The 19,420-nt window shown below is 42.3% G+C and overlaps 1 long non-coding RNA gene across 1 annotated transcript in view; it reads left to right on the top strand.

The window, feature by feature from the left end:
• Nucleotides 1-14,502, top strand: part of LOC130146580 (uncharacterized) — a 97,820-nt gene extending 83,318 nt beyond the window's left edge. Inside the window, exon 8 of the long non-coding RNA XR_008820959.1 lies at nt 1,648-14,502. This is a non-coding gene — a long non-coding RNA (uncharacterized LOC130146580). The remainder of the gene's footprint in view (nt 1-1,647) is intronic.
• Nucleotides 14,503-19,420: the final 4,918 nt, after the last annotated feature.

The following is a 19,420-nucleotide window of genomic DNA, read 5'->3' as shown; positions in this document are numbered from 1 at the left end:
TGAATGTGTATCAGCTTCAGGTCTTTTCCTACATCCTATCTGCACCAGCTTTTTCAAGTGCTCTTGTTTTTGGCTCTGAGAATGCCTGCTCTACCTCTGGTTTACTGGTAGCTGTCACAGCCACACAATCCATCATTTTAAGTATTTGTATTATCATGAATTCAATGTAGAACACTGAGAGCTTGCCACTTCTGGCAATTAACTTGAGGTAAATAAAAGTGGTAAGAGGAGGCATTAAGTTACCCACCTGCAGAAGGCTGGCTCAGCGCTGAGTGCTCTCAACAGATGAGTGCAGCTGAGGAAGTGCTAATTGCAATGTATTTCTTACATTCTTTTTGTTGATGCACAAAAGATTGAGGAAATGGGAAGAAAAGGAAAATGCCTCTGTCTTTTGAGTCATAGTGGAAAATATGCAGGAGTTGGGCTTTAGAAGAACACTGGTTATTCTCAGAATCTGCAGGAAAAGGATTCGCTAAGAACAGGGGAACAGGCAGAGAACTGATGCCATGAATAGAAATCTCCATCTGTGCTCTGGCCACGGTCCAGGCTGTATGACATAGCTTACATGATACAGTGCCCATTTGGATTATTTATATAACACCATAGGTGCTATGAGTATTGTAGGAAGATGAACTGCGTGACCTGCGAGTCTCGTGCTGAGAGTGAGACAGACACAATCCAATGATTAATTGTAAGGTGCAAACACGGGAAAGGGCAGCACTGAATCAGGTGAGAAACAAAGCTCAGGTAAAGAAGCAAATGCTGATCATAAAAATGGCATGAGAAAAGGCAGAGGGTTGCTAGGTGGAGACAAAGTGCTGCTAAGTAAGGGAGGCAAGGGTAAGGAGTGAGAGTAGGAGGGAAAGAACAGTGAGATTAGGCAGAGCTATGCGTCTCTGGGAAGAGAAGTCACTAAAACTGTGAACTTGGAAGAAAACAGGAAACTGGGTTACAGGGGTGATGGACTGTAATACACATGTATAGTATGCAGCTGGTTAAGCAGAAAATCTGACTTGGGATACAATCTTTTCAAAAGCCATGGGCGAAGAAGAGAGGCAGGATAAAGACAAAAGCGTTTGGAAGAGATTCAACCAGTGCAGTAAATGCCTGGCACAATGAGAGCTATGCGAGCTGGTTGGCACTGCTCACTTGGGGTGGGGTGGGGTGGCTTCGGATGAGCAGCATTCGTGGGGCGGGAGGGAAATGCAATGTGCTAGCGTCCCTGTGGCCATAGTTAACGGGAGTAGTGAGAAATCCACCCCCAACCACACTGCATCCTGCACCCTGTGCCTCCTAAAAGACTACTCAGTGGACCTCACGTCCACTGGCTATAAAGACCTCTCAAAAGTGAGTGCAACATCACCTGCTCAGAACTGAATCCAAATTTAGCTGTAATAGAGCTGGATTTAACCCACTAAACCCAATGCTTCCCTGAGGGACAGTATCACAGTTGTGCGGTTTCCCAGCTGCACACATCCAGTTAAATGCCTCACCCTTAGAAAGGGAAAATGCATGCCATATGATATATAGGGCACAGCAGGGAGGCTAAATGCTGTGATGGGCTGGAGACAATTGCTATAGTCCTGCACGATCTCTTCTCCATGCTATAGTGCAGTGATTCTTTTTTTTTTTTTTTTTTCTGCGTAGAGAAAAACGTAAAAAGACTGTTGAAGAACTCCTGAAGGTTTTGCCAGAGGTAGAGCACATCCTTTGGCTGCTCCGATGCTGCACTTTTGGGAGGCAGCAGGGAGAAGGACAGCCGGATTGCATGTGGCAGCTCAGCAACTTCTGGGGGAGCAGTACAAGCATTGCTGACGACCGCTGAACTGCAGCACAGAATCCGCCCTGCGCAGACCGGGAGTGATGACTATAGCACAGACCTGGCATCAGCTGAAGGACACAGTGTGTTTGAAAGCCTCGTTTACCACAAGATTCGGGTCAGAAGAAACCAGGAAGGAAATTGTTATGTGAGCATTTGTTCACTGTATTGTTTACAGGATGCACGGGGAAATTTTTGGCTTAATATTTTGGTAGTTCAAAAGGCAGAGCCAGCATAGCTGAGAATAAGAATTGGCAGCACGGAATTTGGCCGCAGCAAAGGCAGATTTCCATGCTGACTGCCACTGAGATTACGTCTTTGTTTGTCCCTTCAATGGCAGTTCTGATGGGCTCCCGCATCAAATCAGCAGAGCTATTCTGGCAGGTTTTATCCACTTACATCAGCAGGGAAAAGATGAGGTGTGACCTTGACCAGCATAACTGGGCTGGGAGCAGCCTCCAGTTCAGAAACAGTTTTCCTGGCAGAACCACACAGTTACCTGGATGACCTGGTTTGTTCTGTGAAGCTTCTCAATGCCCCGGTTTTACACTGTGGCTGCGCTTGTGACAGACTTGCCTGTGACCCTGAAGTCTGGATACAGAGGCTGTTTTAGCCTGACGGGAGTTTCCTGGAGAGGGCCAGCCCAAAATACTGTTTCGCTCACATATCTATTTGTGTGGTGGCGATGGAAAGAGTTAGAGGGTGTTGGCCTGGTTAAATATTCTGTTACAGAGATTTTCTGTAGCAGAGGTTTTCTAGTAACACAGATCAGCGTCCTGTTGCTATATGATGTACTTTGACCAAAAGTTCAGAACATCTTTTGGACTGGGATTGATGAAAGCAGGGCCAGCATCGTTCAAACAATATTGGATTTAGATTTTCAAAAATCAGGATAAACTATTCCTCCAGTGGTCTAATCCTATTTGCCTCCCTAAAAGCTTACTGCATTGCAGGAAAACGCATTTCAGAGGACGGAATTCTTCAAACAGAAGGAAATGGCTTTAGCCTTTTGTGCTTGAGAAAAAGGCAAAGAAAAAGATTATGGAAGCCAAATTATGACAAATTTGTTTTGAATCATTTAAACAGCTCTAGATATGGGCTATATTTTTCAGCATTTTCAAAAATATTTTTTATGTGCTACAATAGAAGTGAAAAGCAGCTGATATAATTGCCGCTTTTATTTCTGTACAAGAGTGGTTTACTATTCGCTGTTAGCAGCTCTTGTTAATGGCTTACCCTTCCAAAAAAATTAGCAGGGGTTTTTAGGGTCCCAGAAAAAGCATCTTGGCTTGATCCTTCCCAGGTTTAAGCCCAAGTTGTAAATCTAATACTAAGAATTCTTAAAAACCACAGATCATTGTATTAAATAACAGCCAAGAATTAAAACAGTTTTCTGCCCTGATTCTTTTAGCCAAACACAAGCTAAATTTTAGAAGCAAAATCATCCCTAGGACAGTTTCATTTCTTGTGACATACCAATTGCATTAAGTGCAGAGCTGGGGTCATTTATGTAGAACTTTTTGGTGAGTAAACATCGCTCTCTAGTTCAGCTACCTCTTTTTGCTGAGAATCCACAGTCACACCTCAACACTTCTTCTGGATAGACCTCTGTGAAATAAGTAAATTTTAATCTTTGTGATGCGTACTACAGTAGACCTGATCCTTCTTCCTGAAGCACACTCTGTTTGGGGCCATCTTTTCTATGAGTAACCTTATATTTGCTAGAAGATGTTTTAAGCTATGTGTTGAAGGAGATTATATTTGCCCTTAACATTGCACATGTGCTTGACTCGTTGCTTGGGATTAAATTCAATAATCCTGGTAGGTTTCTTCTTCCATTTTCTTAACCCAAATTAATGGAGCAGTAAAACAACAAACTGAACACAGGACTGAAGAATTCTAGATTGTTCTCCTGACCACTGCTCCATCCTTTCTTTCCTGCTTAATCAGACTTGGAGAAGTAGATAATAGAGAGAAGCTGGAAGGCCAGTTGGAAAGAACTGCAAATGGCTTCTTGTAGGAATGGTCATTTGTTAAGCTCTCTGCCGGCACGCGTGGCACTGAGTAGTCTTGCTGAAGACCTACTCCACAGACCTTGCGAACTGAGCCTGCTCTGTTCTTGAGATGCATCTAAATCAAGATACGTGAATTTAAACCAGAGCTTGAAGATCTACAGAATACAGAGCTGGTCATTTGTCTTCATCAGTCCAGTTACACTAACTCTAGGCTTTGGTAGCCTAGATCCACAGCTGAGAATCCTAGGTTGGTCATGAGGAAAATGTAGCAATCAAAATCTTACTTGATCTAATTATACTTAATGTTAGATCAAGTTCCTTTGACACCTATCAGCAGAAGACCAGAGCTCATTCCACAGTTGCACCTTGAGTGTAAGTCTTTCCCAGTTATTTGTTATAACTGTTTGTCATAGTTATTTGTCAGGCATGGCCAGCATTTAAGCAAATCAATGCCCATTTCAATCATGAAGTATTTCAACTTATTCACTGCCCCTGTGTGTTTCATCCATAGCCTGCCATCCTTGGGTTCTGAGACCCAAGTAGCTGCAGTGGCTACAGGTGCACTGAAAGTCACCAGGGAAAGTGGGAGAAGGAATTAAGCCTCAGCCCAAACTAGTTTTTAAAATTAAATCCATTCAAGAGTGAGAAGTGGCCTGGTATCCTTTTTCTTGGCCCATTCTTTTCCTCTGAGATAAAACAAAGACCATGCAAGAACTTTTGTATTTTCCAGTTTGACTTCTATTTTAAGTTATGCAGGGAGGCAGATGCATAGAGTCTGACAGGAGGCATTAAGCTCAGTGAACATTTTTTCAGTTCAAAAGCTTCATCCCCCTTTAAGCAAAATACTTCAAAAAGAGGAGAGAAAGACGGATTGCCTTCTGCAGCAAACTTAGTAAACATTTTTGATACTCAGGGCATTTTCTTCCCTGCACATCAAAGGAAAATATCAGTCTTCATTAAAGATATGAATTAACTTATCACAGGATCTAATTGATATTTCGATTCCAGCAAATAACACACACACTTTTTTGTTCTACAGCTGCATAATATGTGACAGTTCATTGAGCAGTCAGTGTTGTGGAGAAATCATGATCAGTTTTGTCAGCCTGTCAAGCACTCAAAATTTGAAGTTCTCTTTAGACAGAAAAAGACTGTCTCTGAACTATATTGGGCACACTGAGTTATAATCTCAGGCAAAGCCAGAAATACAGGAGGAAAATAAACACCTGAACAGCCAATTTCTAACTACAGATTTTGAGCCCCAAAGAAGGTCATTCAATTGCTTGATTCATTCTCTGAAGTGGTGATCGCGGTTTTAGCAAGAGCTTCAGGACTTTGATGTGAGCAGAAGCAGGAGCTTGTTTCTGTGTATGTGCTTGAAGTGGGAGTTTAGCCTTGAACGTTTGAGGCTAAGGGACACGGTTTGTTTTTTAAAGGCTGGAAAAAGAAGGAAGTGGAACAGACGAGATCTTCTTCCACAACTTCAAGCTTACACATTAATTGTCCTATGACAAAAAGGATGGTTGATTACTGTGGAAAATGTTCTGACACTTGCTTCAGTCCCTCAAACTGCCTTATTTCTGCACGTCTGGTGCTGGTGTCTCTGTACAAGTAAAGCAAGAAATCTAACCCAGATGAAAGGTAATCTTGACAAAGTATTTGATTGAGACTCAGGAGACCTGGATTCATTTCCAGGGCCTGCTGTAGCCTGTGTGGACTTGTACACATCCCTCTCAAACTCACATTCTTAACTTTGCAGTGGGAAAATAACATAATGATTTGATATGTGATAAAGTCAATGTTTGTGTGGTGATGGGGCTTTAAAATACAGAACAGCAAAAACAGCACCACCTCCAGAATCTAAAATTAACCTAACCACGTCATAGAAAGGCTGCGTAAATAGCAGGTTTTTTCTGGGTTTGCATCCTTGCCATTAAAAGAAAGACTGAAGTTTGTTCTGTTCATTACATTTGAGTTATCCCAGCTTGAACTGCACTGAGGAATGTCTTTTTGCCATGGGTCAGATTAATGCTCCCCTGGGAACACTCCTGAGTCGCTAACAGAAGGCAGAGCTCTGATTCTAGAGTGGGAATCATAGCTCTTGAAATGTGCTGGATGTGGAAGATGAGGCAGGGAAATACTTGCATTTGAACTTCAGACAAGGGCTCACATTTTGCAAGAGGAGTATCCAGAACATATTATTGTATTTATTCTGGTCTGTGTGGAAAATTTTGTGAAGGAAAACATAGCTTATCTCCCTAGGTGAGTTCAGGTCTTAATTCTGGTCTCTTTTCTTGACTTAAGATCTGGAAAGACTAATTTTAAATAATTAGGTTTAGTCTCTAGTCTTTAAAATCAACTTGAAATTACAACCATTGTCTTATTTCCTTTCCATTTTGGCAAAACATGTTTTTCTCAGATTCTTCTCTTTAGTATATGCACCATTAATGTGGTCAAATCATCACACTGGCTTTGAAGATTCACTCAGTTTCTCCATGGTCCTAGTAAACTGTAACAATCACAGGTCCCATTTGAAAAGAGTATCCTCCATTTGTTCTTATGTGTCTTGCTTTGTTCTATTTCTGTCCTTTTTTTCTGCCCAGCAAGCTCCAGGCTTGATTCAATTCTCATTTGCAGAACTGCTAGAATTGCTGAAATATGATAACAAAAATAATGGGGTGCTAGTACAGAGGAGCTCTTTATATTTGATATCAAGAGCCAGGGGAAAGCCTCATGCATGTTCACCTTTGGATTCCACCTCCCAAACTGCTTCCCTTTTGAAGTGCTACATTATTCTGCCCTAGGACTTTCCACCAAAATTGGGTATCTTACCCTGCTTGTTGCTGATACTGCCCTTACCTGTGTCCCCTTTGCTCCCTCTCCACAATTCCCACGGGCAATGGCCTTCTGCTGCTGCCTCAGCCCTTCAGGCTGAAGGCTGGTGTCCCACAGACCCCAGGTGCCTGGTGACCTTCCCCTGCCCCAGCACTTGTCGGCTCTACATCAGTGGGTGGTAGTTGCCCAGGGTTTTGGGGTAGCTCAGGTTTTTGGATAGCAAAAGCCTAAGATGAAAATACTATCTATAGTTAACGTGGGATAGTAGCAGGGGCTGGTGTCCAGGGTGGACTGCATGCAGCCTGTGAAATGTGGCTGATGAGAGTTCACGGAGGTAGGCTGGGACCCCTGGTTGCAGTAGAGTCCTGAGGAGCAACAAACACACTGATGGCCTTGGGGACCAAGACTTGGGAACAACCTGAAGGCTGCCTATGGGTGGCAATGCAATATCTGCAAAGACCCCAGTGCCAGGGCTGGAGGAAGCCCTAAGCAGACCTTCAGAGCTGCTCTTGTCATCTGGGCATTGAGTGTGAGACCCGCTTAATGAGGTTAAGCTAGGAATTGTTTTGACTGACTGTCTGAGCTGGAATTCTTTGAACAAAATTGTTGTTTTTCTCTGCAGCCTCTTACAAGTTTGATTATTCCACTAGAGACATTTTGAGACCAATCCCATGAACATATTTTGAGCTTATTAAAAGCCTGTCTTAAAACTGGCACACACAAGCAGCAATCAATGAAAACCTGGCACTGGTACACTGAACCACATTGTGCTGGCCATAATATTGATGTTTGCTGAATATTTACAGCATTAAAGCAACAGTTCATTTAAAAGAAACAAGTTGGAAAGGAGCTTACACTGAAAGCAGTAAGTAAATTATAACAAATACCATATGAGCTTTGATGAAGCATAAGTAAAGCATTAAAGCCAGCTAGGGCTGTGTTGATAAAAGATCTGTGTGAGAAGTTTTGCATAGAAGTTATGAATTAACATAGATTTTCGTAGTGTAACTTTTACTTTAAAAAAAAAAAATAGGTGGTTTTGAGAAGGCAAAGTGATTCAGAATTGTGTTGAGGAAGTGCACACGAGAGGTTAACTTGGTTTTGTTCCATGAGTGCTACATTTCACCTTGTGGATGGATCCAGTTCTGTGTCTAGAATGTGACTTGACTGCTGTGTGTCATAAAACAGGACACAAGTTGTTTTGGCAGGTGAAGATGGAAGAATAAATTTGTGCTCAAGAAAATACAGCTTTTCCTGACTGGTAAAGACTCATCATGTTCTCAGGAATGGAGTACAGAGAAAACCTTTCCCCCAGCTGTGATAACAGTGATAAATTATAAAGTAGTTGAAAAATGCATTTTTTTTTTCTTTATCAAACAATGTAACAAAACTTTTCTGCAACATCTTTTATACATACCATTTCTAGCTAGGCAAGGAAAATATCCTTTAAAAATCTTGTGTTATTTTAGTCTTGAGAGGAAACTCCCGTGAAGTTGAAAATATTGAAAATGTTACAATCAGCACTTAGAACTTCCATTTTCATAATGCTTTTTGTATGCATATGTCAAAGTGCACTATAAACAACAAGTAACTGAGCTCCCCATATAGATCTAGGGTGAAGTATCAGCTTTCCCAGATGGGGAAATGAAAGGCATAGAGCAAATGAGCAACTGCCTCAGAACCGTACAGTCCGTCAGTGGCAGAGTCAGGAATAATAAAGCCAGGGTTTCATAATTTTCAAGCCGTTGTGCAAAGATTCCGTCAAAGGCTAACCTCATTTTTCAGGAGTTGTATTGGAAAAGACTGTTCCTTTCTCTTAAGTCAACTTATCTGGTGCCTACCTACTATGTATGATCCACAAAAAGTATGGTCAGAGGGTAATTTATGATGGACTCCAAGTCCTAGACAGAGGACTTGAAAGCTCCCACCCTGGCAGCACCTTTGTGTGCAGCCTTGTGCAAATGACTCATTAAAACCAATCAATGCTCCAGTCTCGAAAACACCAGATTGAGTTAATCGTTTTTTCTTAGTCTCAGAGGCTCCGTGAAATCTCAGCTGAATTCTTACTGGAATATTTAGAGCATTTATGTACTCCATAGTACATAGTATGTAGTACTCTGTAGAAAGTGTAACATTTTCATATTGCTTCTGCTGGAGTCCATTTTAAATGACCTGGAGAGATGGGAGGAAAGTCCCTGTCTGTGAAGCAGTGAGGTTCAGTTCACTCGTTCCTGGATGAAATACTTCCCTGCTTTTGCCTTGGCAGATGGGAAGGACCTGGCTGTAGGATACCAGCCTGAGCATGCAGAGCTGAGAGAGAAGAAGCTGTGTTCACTTCACTATTCAAAAATAATCACAAAAGTGAAAAAATACTACATTAGTCACCACCATGACAGCATGCATCCATTGTGGAGTGGTTAAATAAAATATTTAAGAGAATGCACCTGGCACTGATTGGCATTTGGTCCCAAAAGGATGCACGAGTTAGAAATATATAGATAAATGGACTCCTATAGCCTTTGTTCTAGGAGTCTGAGTAATACTAGCAATAGCAGACAGTGGCTTTTTCACTGCAGGAGGTGTCCCTTCGGTTCTTGCAGCTAGTGACAATTCTTCGGTGATTTTTGTTGTTACATGTTTTTCCCAATCCTGTTTGAGTACCTGTTTTTCCGTGAGATTAATGACTCACAATCTCTGAGACACTTATTTAAGATGCGGGAAGAAGGATGTATCTGCCAGACACATCTGTGCTCTGCAGTCTAAAATTGCCTCCTGTTGTGAAAGGGAGACAGAAAGAAGTGGCTAGAGTATACTTGAGCTGCTAACAAGCTGCTTTGTAACCTTGCCCCTGGCATTTACTAGTTGCCGTTTAAAAAGCAACTTTTACTGAGCTGTTGTTGGGCTGCGTTGTGGTATTTCCTGTTCTAAGTGGTGCTGTCAAGAACTATATGGTTTAAGAACTCTTGTGTTTTCTTAAACAGTGCTTCACTTGCAATAAAACAATCCTGCCATCCGTTGAGGTCTGTTACAACTGCATTGGAAACCTTTCTAATAGCAAACTCTTCTCCAGGGAATATAATTCATACCTGAGTTTATTTCCCCTGCAAGTGAGACACGGACAGCACTGACTAAACCCAAGCATCCTTTTCGACAGGTGTCGTGATGGGCTTGCTCTCTTTCAGTCACACATCATAAGTCTGTATGGAAGGCACAGAAAAACGGAGGCGGTTTTCACCTGATGGTTCACAGTCGTTTGTTTAGTGGCTTTCATCTGCATTTTGAGGAACTGGTTCTGATGGCTTGCAGGGTCTCCTGGAACCCCATGCTCCTCAGACTTTGTGTTATGAAAGAACTCTGCACCAGACAAACGTATAGTGGGGTTCAGCTGCACAATGCCTAATTCCTGTTAAAATCTATAATGGATGAGGATCTAAATGTTCCTACAGAACTGGGCCCAACTGGCAGGACATGAAGAGGAAACAGCTTTGGGGGGGTGGGGGTTGGCCTAGCAGGGCTTGTTCATCAGCTTCCAATCCATGTTTTTCAGACTGCAAGCTTCAAAACGTAAAAAAAAGAATCTTTATACTATCTATTTCACAATATTCTGCACCTGCAAAGGGCTGCAAAACAGGAGGGTGAGGGGATACTTGTTTTTTCCAGCCATTTTCAGACTGAAGACCGAGGTAGCTGCTGTGACTGTAGCGCAAGGCAGGGTTCCTTTGGCTGGCTCAGGCAGCAACAGCTGTCCAGCCTTGGTTGTATGGCACCAGAGCTGCAGCAGAAGCATATGCAAAATTAGATGTGACCCTCTTGACAAATGCTCAGTTTGATCATCTACCAGCACCATTGGCAGTAGATGGTCAGGATACCAGTCCCATCTGCAGTAGTACAGAGGATTTGCAGAGAGCTTTTCCAGCTACCGTACTGACTTACAGACTTATTCTGATGAACTGGTCCTTCTGCTCCTTTCCAGCCATCAGGCACAGATTACTAAGGCTGCACCGAACTCAAAAGTTTTCAGATGAAAAAAAGGAAAATGTCAGACCTGTTCTACTAGGCCACTACTCAGAAGCTCTGAATAATTTAGAACTAAATAATGTACTGTACAGCCTGGAATATATAGGTTTTTTTCTTCTTATGTTTAGACTTTCACAACTCTCTGTAAAAATTAAGTTGGTTTATTCAACTATGTCCATACAAATACGATGGATGTCTGACACTTCATACTATTCTCCATATGCAGTAAATCATTCTAAAATGCTGCTGCTCTCTGAGCATGCTTTCTGGGTGCCACAACAGGACTGCCACAGTATTTCCAGAGCATGCTGATCAAACTTCAGTAATCCAGCATACTGGGCCCAGATATCTGATTGTGTTTGAAACAGGAGAGAGAAATAGGCTCAGATGCATTCATTTTTAATGGCATCTGATTAATTTGATCTGCTCACAGGCATATGCAGTCAGTGCACAGTATCAAAACAGGATCCAAGTTACCAAAGATTCCAGATTACTGAAGAAGAGGAAAGGAAACCTGTTATAGCAAGGAGGGAGAAGATAAAAATATTGCTAAGGAGAAAGATACAGCTTTACAAGAAATTCTACTGGCAGACAACCTGGCGCATAAAATGCTAGAAACTGGTGTAACAGAGCTGATGGTTGCAGTGGTCAGTTGAACACCAGCCCAGCAGCAGGGCAGGGAGCCGTGTTGGTCAGGCAGAAAGAATATCCCAGCCTGGCACCAGCTCCCTCATGAGCAGAACCACAGCAGAACGTTTCGCGCTGCAGTATTTTCAGTCTCTGTATGCTGATCAGCTGCTCAGATCACATAACCTCCTGGTCATCTGGGGATGCTGGTCCAGTCGGAAAAAGAGAGCAGCACAGTAATATCCAAATATCGAATAAAAGCTTCTGGAGTGGGTAACATGGTTCCTCCAGTCTCCCCACCCCCAACATTTTTTAGTTGGAAGTTTCAAGTAACGTTTTTCCCACAAAACCACCAAATTTTATACTAGTTGACATACTCGGCAAATGTTTTGCCCCTTCCAAACAGTGCTTTTTTTCAGCTACATTTTTGTTGATTGCAAAAATGCCAGCAAGGAGTTGTAGCTGCAGCAGTTTACTGAGTGCCTGAATGCAGCCTGAGACGCTCCAGGGCGTTGATCGTGTAGGATGAAGGAGGGTTTAAGAGGGAGCTGGGTAATCTGCAAGGAACAAACCTTGCAAGTTTTCTGAGCACAAAAGCCCGTTGTAGTCTGCAGGAGCCCAAGTGCTTCCAGGGTAGTTTCCAAGTGGGGTGGAAGGGGAAGAGTGGGAAACTTTCCTTTTTGAGATACATACAATTTCCTCTTTTACATTCGTAATACAATCGAGGTAATTGAATTGGATGGGTGCTCTGTTTTCCTCTATAATGATCCCATTCCTACACTGAGATAAACTACAGTCTTTAGGCCTCATAGTTAGTCCCCTTGGAAACCAGATTATTTCCTTTTAAAATAGAGCACACCAATTATCCTCTAAATAGTTTCCATTATTGTGCTTACCCACATAGCAACAAAAGATGTATTATCCCCCCTATCATGTACAGTTGAGCTTCATCCTTAAAGGATACTGGCAGGTCTGTATGAAGGACTCATGCAACAGCCTCCTCCAGCCACATACTTACACAGCCCAGAGGCTGTGATGAGTAACGTGTTTGGGGTATGAGTACTACGCAGCCCAGCTTCATCTGAGGCCACCTTTCACAGGTCCCATCTTCTCAGCGGTCGTCACAGAGTATTTGCAACTGGTATTCAGCCTTCCGCGTAAGGGACCTCGGTGCGAAAGGCGGTGGAAAGGATTCACCTGACATTAAGACTCGCATCTCTGAAGTCGTTTAGGTTCCCAACACCCACTGGCTTCAGAGTGACTTGGGTATTTCAGTGCCTGTGGAAAGAGATGTGTCAGAGAGATTTTCAGAGATTTTTTCAACATGAACACAGACAGATGAGCATTGTTCAGGTACGGAATTGTTCTATCTTAGGAGAAGAGGTTTTATTTTCTGTGCTCACAAGTGTAATGGGTGCGTGCAGATGACACAAAGGGAAAACTGCGTGAGATTTTTAGCTGATTTTTAATCTTTAAACATCAGGCAGCAGCTACATATAACTGACTTTTCTATTTATGTATCTACTCTTGGAGGTACTGGTGGAGAAACAAATAATTCCTCCTGATAGTGACATTTCAGATACTAAAAAATGCTTTATTCGGCCTTTGTTCACATATTGTGAGGCATCTCAGCAGACATTAGAAGTATCTCAGTAATTACTACTTATTTAGCTTGCAGAGGTATCAACTACACTAGGAACTATAGACATACATGGAAAATGCAGCCCTATCCCAGAGAGTGACAATCTACTGTCTAAACATTTCTGTCTTTTGTGTTTTTCGGAACAATAATATAAATGCTAAGATCGAACACGTACAATTTTCTCTTTTGTGGGAAGCCTTTCAGTCTCCCAGGTAAAATGCCCCTTTGTTAGAGGTGTTTTGCCTTCCTTTGGAAGACTGTCTGGAGATCAAGTGACACACCAGAGGTGTAATCAGCTGTGTTTACAGGAGCACAACTCTCTGCATTTACTTCTCCCATCAGCTGGTTAAAGGTGTCCAGTCCGCATTGCAATGGCTATGATAACACTATATTATTAAGAAAAAACACACTGGCTCTGTGTTAACCTGCAACCTGTTACGCCTGGGCCAGCAGGTCGAGCCTGATCTCCAGCTCAGCAGCCCCGTCTCTTCTCTCTCCGTTTAAGCCACACTCACGACGCACTTGCGGTGACTTCAGTGATGCTGTTGCTGAGCTCGTCTGTTGCCGTTGAAGATGTGCTGTGAATCAGCGAGCCTGGGGGTGGGAAAAAGAGGTTCCTCACTTACTAAAAACAGACTCCTGAAAGATCCCTCCAGAGCCTGCTAGGTGTATTAAGGGGGAAAAGACACTGAGGACTCATCTCCAGGGATATCCATACGTGACAGGTTTCTTTCGTTTTCAGGTACTTATTTCTGGTAAGACATAATTACCCTGTTCTGAGGGCATCAGCAGCACAGGATATGCCTTTGCCCCCCCCAGAATCCTTTCTCTATTCACTTTCTATGGTGAACAAGGTGTATGGGGCTCAACCAGCTGCTCTTGCAAAAGGTCTTTATTTGCACAGCTTAGGCTGCTTCCCTCCTCTGTCATTTTCATATTCAGAGGATGATGATTAACTTGCCTGGCTCCTTCTCTGACCCCACCGACCCTCAGCTCTTCCAGGTGAACTGCCACAGCTGCCGCGTTAACATAGCTTGCTAATCCCCATCAGAAGAGCTCAGTTAGAGAAATGCAGTTAAACAGCAAATACAGAAGTGAGGGAGAAGGCGTTTGTGTGTGAATATGACATTAGACATCAGAGGCCCACAAAAGGCTGAGGTGATAATTGCCTGTCTAAAAAAACGGCAAACATTTTAATGCAGCCTGTGCCCTCACGTGGCACTGCCTGCTTTGCTCGGTGACAAGTATTGCTCATTGATTTGTTTCAGCCATATTCCCTTGGCTCGTTTCTTACAGTCATTTGAAATCTAGCTAATATAAGAGGGAAGGGGCAGTTTATTACAGTAAGCATTGATCACCTGTGAGGAATACCTGGGTATTCTGTTAACCAAACTTGGTGCACCCCTTTTATCCTTGCACGATTCCTAAAAGCAGTTTGAGTTGGTTTTAGAAGATCGATGACTTTATTGTCCTTGAGCTGTGTTGGTGTTGGTGTTTTTCTTTAATTTAATGCAGGGAGGGGCTTGCTAAAACAGTATGAGTTCGGTGGTAAATTGCACATACTTTTGATAGATCTAAATGTTTGGTAGTTAACATTTTAGTCAAAAATTATTTGCTCTGTGCCCATCAGCATTTTCAGTGTAATAAATCAATGTATTTATTATACATTTTCAGTGTATTTCAGTGTATTTCAGTGTATTTGCAGTTTTAATATCAAAATGGAATTTTGAGTGGTCGTCGTAGGGTCATGCCAACAGCCTTCTGACCTACAGGCATGGGAAAGCCACACATCCCTGTCTTGCTCTTTTCCCACTGCAGCGTGCTCAGGGAATGCCATAAGTGCTTCCCTGTGCATGTTTTCAAGGCACTGTAAATGTCCTCAGGGTAACTGTGATATGACCAGAGGTGCTTGCTACTGAAATTTCCCCCTTTAATTACCTCTGAAAATCCCTGCCTACACTTTTGAAACTGTTTTCCTCCATACACGTGTGGCAATGTAAGTTTTTGCCTGACACACAACTTCAGGGGGTGTCTTGGCTCTTTGGGGCACATTAAATGGCACTCAGACCAAATATGTATCTTGAGACATAAAACCCCGTCTTTATTAGCTTAAGCTCTCCTGTAAGCATGGGGAAGGCAAAATAGTTTTAAGAGAGGGGATGAAAATACAACTCCTAGGGATAATACCTATTTTCAAATTAATTAAACTATTCTGCCTTCTAAATCTTCACATGAACCATATTGGAAAGCACTCTTTGGAAGAGGATTTAGTAGTATGTAAGTTGCTTTACTCCAGAAAGGATATTTCAGGTGTTTGTTTATAGCCTTTTCAGTGGTTGCTGGTTTGAAGACACAGCTCTTGGGCACCAGTCTTCACCTTTCCTGGATCCCATAGCTGTTTCTTCTTCTTTAGGTAGGACGTGTACTGTCAGCTTGTGCCACATGGCCCCTATTATGCAAATTTCCTTTCTATGTAGCAGTCATAAGGCTTTCCAAGGTCTTGAATTATTTTTTTTTTGCTTTTCTTTTCTTTTTTTTTTTTTCTCTCTCACAAAGAGAATGGATGAACTGGATCTTTCTTAGTGGAGGACACAAAAGTCGTCCTTGGTAGTGCAGAAGGAGATTACAATTTGTTGTATGTCTGCTTAGGATGGAAATCTTCTAAGCAGATGCACGTCTTACAGTCTGCAGTCATGGCATTCCCTGAGCACGCTGCAGTGGGAAAAGAGCAAGACAGGGATGTGTGGCTTTCCCATGCCTGTAGGTCAGAAGGCTGTTGGCATGACCCCACGACGACCACCCAAAATTCCATTTAATATTAAAACTGCAAATACACTGAAATACACTGAAAATGTCTAATAAATACATTGATTTATTACACTGAAAATGCTGATGGGCACAGAGCAAATAATTTTTGACTAAAATGTTAACTACCAAACATTTAGATCTATCAAAAGTATGTGCAATTTACCACTGAACTCATACTGTTTTAGCAAGCCCCTCCCCACATTAAAATTAAATTTTTCAAAACATTCTTTTTTGTTTCAAAAGCATGTTTTACTTAGACATGTAAAATTGTGAGAAAAACTGCATATCTACTGAAAATATAAAATTAAAAGTCATATACAAGGTCTTTAAACATAAAACACTTCTGGGGAATGGAAATAGAAAAAAAAAAAGACTTTTCAGATCAACTTAAAATTCAGTTTTCCACCTTTTCTGTTCAACCACAGCACAGGTTTCTGCAGTGGAAGAGCAGAATTGAGAAGTCTGTGCTAGTGCAGTGTGAAAAGGTTTGAGGTAGCTTAAACCAGTCTGTCTTAAGCACTGGGAGCAGTTTGATCATGTCTGAATGGAAGTCTATTCCAGCTAATTCACACTGCTTTCCTTCACCCATCTTGATTTAAGTTAGCTTAGGTGTTTCTATATTACCTTGCAAGCTGTTGAATAAATACTCCTCAGTTGGTCAGGTGCAAATTGCTTTGGATCAGTTGATTCCAAGATCAAAAAATGTTTGCCCTTCTTTTTTTTTTTTTAGGTAATAAAACAGCCTCTTCCTTTCTCCTGCAAGAATTTGATCCATTTCCAACAGTTCCCCTATTCCTACTAAGACTAATTCCAATTAATTCTCCTTTTCATCTTAGCCTGTCAGATCAGTAGTCTGAGCACACAGAGAGCTCTTTATGAAATGTCTAACACATTTAGTTTCTGAAGTCTAAATATTTCTTGAAGGACTACAAAAAGAAAAGCTTTTCATATCCAATACCATCGTTTACCTCCAGGTGAGCTATTCCATAGACTCCCACATGCCCAACAGCCTCTGCTTTAGCTCTTTCATGCCACTTGCCCTCCTTGTGCTCTGATGTCTGGTACATAGAAACTATTCAGTAAAACAGGAATGGTTTTGTTACTTCAAGTTAGAATATTGTGGGAGCAGAACAGGACAAGAGATTGATAAATGAGGTAATACAAGCTGTTCCCAAAATCTCAAATGCAGCTGATGCCAGGGAAAAGAGGACAACTTTGTACCTGTTGTGCATTACTTTCAGTTTTCTGAGGCATATTTCTAAGATTTACCTGAGCATCTCAAATATGTGGCATGAGAAAAGTTGCTTTCTATAAAAGTTGGTTCTATAGGGAGACATTAGTATTCATTTTCTGTGTTTGTTTGGGTTTGCAATTCCCCTTTGACTTCTATGAGCCTCAGCTTGGAAATTTATTTTCAATTTTAAACATTTCTCCCTCAGACAAGTGATGCCTTGTGCTGTCATGTTTTGTGGCTAATAAAGTAGTTGACAAACTGTGCAAAAACCTCTCCAATATTATTTATCAGCACAGAAATCATGCACAAGGAGAAAAAAAAGCATGCTGCAAGGTTTTGAGTGCCATCTTTGTGGCACAAATAAAGCAACTGGGCAGACTGCTCTGCCAGGTCACTCCTGCATCTTCTCTGAAGTCTTGGAACTGCCCTGGAACTCTGAAGTTCCTCTGAAGTCTTGGAACTTGCCTAGTCCATGGTGGAGATTTCCTGACCTGGAGCAAAAGAAGCAGTGTTGAAGGGACTTTGAGAAGCAGGCTGGTCTGGCCTCCTCACAAGATCATGTCAGCTATATTTATGTCATGAGCTCGGTCTAGGACTTCAATACCTCCAGCAAAGAAGATCCCAAGGGCTTCCAAGTGAAGCTACTCCAGTGCTTCAGTGGGTTGCTTGCTGCTAGAAAGTTTATTTCGCCCGTGCCTGACCTGAATCTTCCTACAGTTTAAGCACATTATTTCTTGTCCCATCTGACAAGAAAATAAAGAAAAGAAGCTACTTCTTTGCAGTAGTCTTTTATGTGCTTTGAAGTTGTGATGTTCCCCTTCTATCTTCTCATCTCAAGGATACACAGCCCAAATTTAGCCATTTTTTGTGCCTTGAGTCCTAAACCATATTCATTCGCTCAAGGCTGCTTCCAGTTGCCACGTGCTGCTTGGAGTCCTCATGTGTGGCTGAAAATTAATTCACATTAACATATGGCAGAGGCTTCAGAATGAAATAAGCCTTGTCTGAGCAACACCTGCAGCTGAATGTAGAGCTTGGAGGAGCTCCAGTCTGAAGCTTTAGTTCTGTTTCCCTCTGGAAGGCATCTATATAAATTTCCACATTTTGCTGGAGTGTTGATTTCTTTCTGCAGGTCCCTCACCTCAGCCAAGGGTGGCTCAGATGTTCCCAAAGGGAGCTCTTACGCTGCGGGGCACTCTGTTGTCCTTCGGATTGCTGCTAGCTCTACCAACGTGATCCCCCTGCCCTCCTTCTCACCACAGAATTTTCAGGAAAATGTCAGAGATTTTGATTTTATAATCCCAAAAGGGCACTATCGTGTAGAATGTCTTTCAGAATACAGAAAATAAATTTCATTTTTGAAAGTTTAAGGTGTAAGTGGTTGACCCCGGGGAAATAAGCATACTGCTTCGCTTACTGCTTTAATGAAGGTTCTCTGTCGGAGAACCTGAGGTTCTTTATAGAGTTTGCTTTGTAATATTGACTGACTTACCTAGGCTGGCAAGAAGCTCATATCTCTCCCACAGAAGTCACATTAACTGCTTCGCTGCTGCCCAGCATGAGGTGGTGTAGATGGTGTCATTTGCAGCAGTAAGACGGATTGGGGTTCGGCCAGGTAACTGGCTCTGCTTGCTGCTAGCCAGGAAAACTGGAAGACCTGCGACTCCCCTGCCTGCTTGATCCCACCTTCCTGAACTGCACGACTTGTCCTTAGCTACAGATTCTGGCTGCCAGATCAAACCCTATAAATGTATGGTATCCAGTGATACACAGCTATTGCAAATGAAAAATATACAGATCGGTTTGAGCATCTATCATACCTCTGCTCAATTCTCTGTAACAAGATTGATGACCCCTTCAGCTCCCAGTCCTGCTCCTGTAGAAGTCAATATATGCATTGCCGATATAAGCAGGAGCAGCTCCCTATTTCGACAAAACACAACGCCTGCAAGTGTACATCCCCGTATTCCTTGCTCCCCAGCAGGGCCTCGATGCCCTTGCTGGCTGTCACACAAGGGAGGAAAGCGCGGAACTGCAAAACCGTAGGCAGTAAGACATTGCCAATGTGTTAAGGCTGACCAGCAGACTGGAATGAACGGCGTGCTTTGCAGTGCCTCTTTGTGCATGCACTGATGACACCGAACTTATCTGTTAATTGCTTTGACCTTTTTGTTTACTTCCTACTCGGGAATCTCAAAATTTGCTGCCCTAAAAATGACTTCTGGATTGCAGCATTGAGCAAACATTGACTTAACCTTTTCCGTTACTCTATGTCAATATTTCTAGTCTATTCATATGTATGTGCTATAGCACCGGATAAACCAGGACCGAGTTCGAAACTAATGCTCTTTTATTTGTCTGGAGGTATTGTAGTGTGCAGGCACACAAAGCACCCACATGAAGCCACGTGAATGTCTTTAATA

Source organism: Falco biarmicus, chromosome 3, assembly GCF_023638135.1.
Source record: "Falco biarmicus isolate bFalBia1 chromosome 3, bFalBia1.pri, whole genome shotgun sequence".
Classification (NCBI taxonomy): Eukaryota; Metazoa; Chordata; class Aves; order Falconiformes; family Falconidae; genus Falco; species Falco biarmicus.
Note: the sequence above shows the minus strand (reverse complement) of the source record. Positions and strands in the feature narration are given on the sequence as shown.